The sequence below is a fragment of the Phoca vitulina genome, unplaced genomic scaffold, assembly GCF_004348235.1.
Source record: "Phoca vitulina isolate PV1807 unplaced genomic scaffold, GSC_HSeal_1.0 scaffold8, whole genome shotgun sequence".
Classification (NCBI taxonomy): Eukaryota; Metazoa; Chordata; class Mammalia; order Carnivora; family Phocidae; genus Phoca; species Phoca vitulina.
Window position 1 is genome coordinate 10824522 of NW_022589711.1, and position 5566 is coordinate 10830087.

Here is a 5566-nt window from a genome sequence, read left to right on the forward strand (position 1 = left end):
CAGTTTACTGATAAAGGTGTGGTTTATGAGGGTGTTTATAAAGGAAGGAAAGTTGTAGGTTCCTGAAAATTGTTTCTATAATCTATTAGGGCTCACTAGTTTTTTTTTTTTTCTTAATATCATGGTTAAATAATCAATTAATTTTAATTATAGTTCTCACAGTTAGTTGTGATGAGGCTAAACCATACACCACCACCACCACCACCACCACCACCACACACATCAAGAATGGAAAACCTGACAGGTTATCAAGTACATAGGTGCTGGCCTGACCTGGCAGTGACTTGAGTGAACCACCTAAAAGTGTCCGGCTTTCATGTTAATCTGCCAAATTCTCTTAAAGGCCTTCTAGTTATAAAAATTCTAACTCCTAGGAGAGATCCTGAAACACTGCATCTACTTCCCTCAAATATACATTGTTCTTCCATAACTTCAGGCATTTACTAATGTCTCTTCCTTCTGGAATTCATTTTACTTCACATTTTGGGGAGAGCCTAAACTGTTTCTCCCTTCAGGACTAACAAGGAAGCACTTCTAGAATCCTGAATTTAAAATCTAGTACCTCCCTAGATTTCAGGATTCTGTAAAAAATCTGTTGTGGTCAGTAATGATGGCAGGACTTCCCCCACCTACTGCCTAGATCTGTCCAACATTGTTCATATAGTCGTTCTTTTTTTTTTTTTTTTTTTTTTTGTGGAAACACTACTTCCTGACCCTTTCCCTGGGATGTGCCATTGTGAGATAATAAAAAATATATATATTGTCTTTGCCCCTGTTCTTGGCACAGAACTCCTAAAACCCTTGTGATATCTAAGTGATGAAAACACTTTTTTTTTTAAAGATTTTATTTATTTATTTGACAGAGAGAGACACAGTGAGAGAGGGAACACAAGCAGGGGGAGTGGGAGAGGGAGAAGCAGGCTTCCCGCTGAGCAGGGAGCCCGATGCGGGGCTCGATCCCAGGACCCTGGGATCATGACCTGAGCCGAAGGCAGACGCTTAACGACTGAGCCACCCAGGCGCCCCGAAAACACTTTTGTTTTAATATTTGGTCTTTGACCCCATTTCCTGACACAGAGTTCCTAAATTCCTTGGAATTTCCTCAGTAATAGCGTTTTTTGTTCTTTTTTTTAACAGTTAATAATATTTTATTGTTATTATTTTAATTTTTAATTTTTTTCTTTAAGATCATTTTCTTTTATTTCATCATGATCAGTGTACTCTTTAATCCCCATCCCCTATTTCTCCCAACCTCCCACCCTTCTTTCCTCTGTTAACCAAGCACTTTGTTCTTTATATTTAAGGGTCTGTTTCTTGGCTTATCTCTCTCTTTTTTCCTTTGCTCATTTGTTTTGTTTCTTAAATTCCACATATAAGTGAGATCATATGGTATGTATCTTCCTCTGACTGACTTATTTCGCTTATCATTATACTTTTTAGCTCCATTCATGTTGTTGCAAATGGCAAGATTTCAATTATTTTTTATAGCTAAATAATATTTCATTGTATATGTACACCACATCTTCTTTACCCATTCATCTATCCATGGACACTTGGGCTGCTTCCATAGTTTGGCTATCGTAGATAATGCTGCAATAAACATAAAGACACATGTATCCCTTTCAATTAGTGTTTTTGTATTTTTTTGGTTAAATACCCAGTAGTGTGATTCCTGGATTATAGGGTGGTTCTATTTTTCATTTTTTGAGGAATCTCCATACTGTTTTCCACAGTGGCTGCACCAGTTTGCACTCCCACCAACAGTGCATGAGGCTTCCTTTTTCTCCACATTCTCCCCAACACCTGTTGTTTCTAGTATTTGTTTATCTATTCATTCTTTAATTATTATGTATCTTCTATGGTTTTAGCTTTTCTTCTCAAATATAATATACTAAATGTGTAACAAGTGCATTTTGACCATATTCCTCAAATATTACAAAAATAGCTAAATCTATACTTAATATAGAGGTACTGTTACTGAAGTTCTTTCTATCACTTGATTTTTTAGTTGTATTGATGATTTCAGGATCTTGCAACAGAAACATGAAGCTCTCTGCAATCTCAGAAAACCCCTAGTGTTTTTCCCAGCCTTCACTTCCTGACACCAGCTAGACTTAAGATAACAGTATTACCTGACAGAGATAAGATTGTCACCATAAACATAAAATCAACGAAGTAAGTTTTCATAAGCTAAATCCATGTTAATAAAGAATAATTAAGATTATTTTATCACTAAATTTGTAAGTTAATATTGTCCTTTCATTTAAAAAAATAATTATGGAGGAAAACAATGGCAGTTTTCCAATGGTTTTTATCTGGAAAAATAAAATGAATTAATATTGATAAAAAAAATAGCCACCATCTTTGGGTCTATCCCATTTTTACTGTTGTTGCTGTTAAAATATTACCGGCCTCCAGACTCTGATAAGGGCTTTTCTAGAACAGATGCTGGCTGTTGTTCCTGGAAATGAATCTTTGTGGATCTAATCACAGAAAATACATCTAAACTGTTTGCTCAGAAGTAAATCTCAGAGCGATAAATGCATGGAATTGACGAGGAAATAATGCTTTTCAAGTAGTATTGTGCTGCTTAGAATTATAATATGGGTCTTGTTTTCCAAAGAAAATAGCATTATCTTTTTAGTTCAAAATGAGTAATTTGTGGCCTTAGGGCTCATGTGAGACAAGCTTGCAATCCAGTGCTGTTCCTTGACTGAGGCCTCATCCAACTACGAGGAACCTTCCTGGCATTTGCATTAGACCCCTTATGCTTTGCAGCTACTCAGGAGCTCAGTGAAAGAAAAGACACTAATTATATGTTGGAAGAATAATGAAATCATGTAAGGGAAAGGAAAAATACTCCATAGATCACAATGGCAAAAGAACGTAAAATCCCTTTGAGATATTTGTTAGCAAATTCAAGCCCTATCCCACTAACAGCCATGTTTTGCATCATTAACTTTTTGCAACTAAAATTGTTTATCCTTTCTAACCCAAGGTCTCTTTAATCATAATTTAGAACAAGGAATCCTTATATTTCATGGTACAAAAGAGCAATATGTTGACTAAGATAGTTTGAGAGGAAATTGTAAGATATTTTTGAGTGAGCCTCACCTACTGTATCTGAAAATTCACGTATTTATTTTTGATCATTGTACATCTTGTGACTTGTTTTCTTTTCAAATAAAATTACTGAGTATATTACAAATGCAAAATAATTGTATTCTTCAAATATTATAAAAATAGTTATATTTTTGTATAGCATTTTTAGTTGTTGTATATAATGAATTATTTCAATTGCCTTAACAGATACCTTTATAAGTATGAAATTACTGTTATCACTTTAGTGGTGTAAGTTGAGGAGGGAAAACTTTGAGGAAAAGTATTGCCCCTTAATATATCATAAGATTTTTAAAGCATTCTAAAAAAGATAGTGTTTAAAATAGACAAACTAAACTCACAAGCTTAAACAAACTGCTTTTCTTAATTAGGTGTTAGACTAAAAGAACGCAGGAAACTTTTTCGTTAATTAAAAAAGATGTATACCTGGTACCTCTAACAATAAATATTGGTTAACTGATCATAAAATGATTTTTAAAATAACCATCAAAATATTATTACTTAGTACCCTTACCATTCTAACATTATAACCGACTTGTTCCACATGAGCTTTGATAAAAATGTTCTTTAATAAGCCATCCTGGGATCCGTGTGCTTTGCTCTGGAGCTGTGGCATCTATTCAAGTCTCCCTAGCTTCATTCACAGCTCACAATCTCGCTCTTTTTCTGCCTCTGTCATCCCCAATCAAAGCGACTATTATAGCATTGCTTCTTCAATTTTCTGTGTCTGAGTTCCCTGCTACCACTCTCCTTTAGCAGAAACCAAAGCGGAGAGCAGAAAAGAGCTCAAGATAGATTTCCACCCTATGAGATTCATTTCCTCTTATCAAAAACAGGCTCCTTTTCCCGGTACCTCTCCCTGAGAATCTCCATTCCACAACGGAGGTGGATTACAGTCAGACAGTTATTTAAATGCAAAAGGTTTTCTGCAATTTCTTCAGACTCCTAAGGGCAACACACAATTTCTCTCAGCTCAAGATTTTTTTTTAAGTTAACTTTGTGAATAGTGCTTTGTGAGTTATATAGTCCTTTGTCAACCCCCTCAAGGGGCTAACAGTCTAGGAAAAGTAGAAAATGAATTTTAGTAAAAGCCATTTAAACATGATTTAATAAGGATAGAAAAGTAAAAAGAAATTAAGGACAATTATTTTTTAAAAAAAATTAAGGAGATTTTGTCCACAGACACACAAGAATTTACTTCAATCATAACACTGGTAAGATACTTTTGTATTAGTGTTTGTTTATTTTTTTTTCCTCAAACTTTAAAGCATTTAGAATCACCTGGGAATCTTGTTAAACTGCTGATTCTGATTTGGTAGATTTTGCAAAGGTGAGATCTGAGATGCTGTATTCTTAACAGGCTCCCATGGTGCTGGGTGATGCTGAAGTTGCTGGTCAAGGACCACACTAAGCAAGATGATAAATCCTTGAAAAAAATCGAGCAGTAAAGAGGCATAGGTAGGAATTGTATTAAGAAAGGAGTCTTTGGGGGCACCTGGGTGGCTCAGTCATTAAGCGTCTGCCTTCGGCTCAGGTCATGATCCCAGGGTCCTGGGATCGAGCCCTGCATCAGGCTCCCTGCTCAGTGGAAGCCTGCTTCTCCCTCTCCCACTCCCCCTGCTTGTGTTCCTGCTCTCCCTATCTCTCTCTGTGAAATAAATAAATAAAATCTTAAAAAAAAAAGAGAGAGAGAGAAAGAAAGGAGTCTTTGGGTGCGGTTTAAAACAGAGGACCAGATTTTTGGAGACGATTTTGCCGCCTCACAAAGCAGGAAGGAAGCCTTTTAAAAGATACCAACAACACTGGAGTAAAGAATAAATCTTGCCAAGACAAAATAAAACACCAGAGGTAGACATTAACATAAGTATAAGTCACACAGAACTACCAGAATCTTAGAAGGAATACAAAACGTTGTCATAATTAGTGCAGCATAGTAATACTGCAAAATTACTGCATTGTATGTCTACATGCAAAATGTCTACATGCAAAAACAGGACCAAACCTAACTTGCAAATACCTGGCAGCAAATTACAGAGTGTCACATTTGTAAACCAAAAATATCAGGGGAAAATGCAAACGCAGTGTCCCACTACCACGTGTATGACTCTGAGTTTTCCATATTTGGGGAAATTACAGGGGGCAGCATATCCAGAGTGCAACGGATAAGCCTCGCCCTGGGAAAACTACCCTCATGATCGTGGTCTCTCTCTCCCAGGTAAGTATCCTTTTTTTTTTTTTCCTTTTTAATGAAATGTTGTTCTGATTAAAGTGTTCCTTAATCAGAGTTGATGTTTCATGTTATATAAAGGGCATCAATAACAATGCAATTGAGCAATGAAATAGAGAAGTCTCAATATGGTGCCCTTGCTCAGACCTCAATTTGGGGCTTGACCAGAATATTCATTACAGTCAATGCAAATTCTGATTCCAAAATAGACTGATTGTT

General features: G+C 36.0%; 1 non-coding gene across 1 annotated transcript; it reads right to left on the reverse strand.

Annotated features, from left to right (window-relative positions):
* Positions 1–5183: 5183 nt before the first annotated feature.
* On the reverse strand, positions 5184–5343 carry LOC116634209. The gene has a single exon (XR_004299910.1). It is a non-coding gene; the product is annotated as a U1 spliceosomal RNA (small nuclear RNA).
* Positions 5344–5566: the final 223 nt, after the last annotated feature.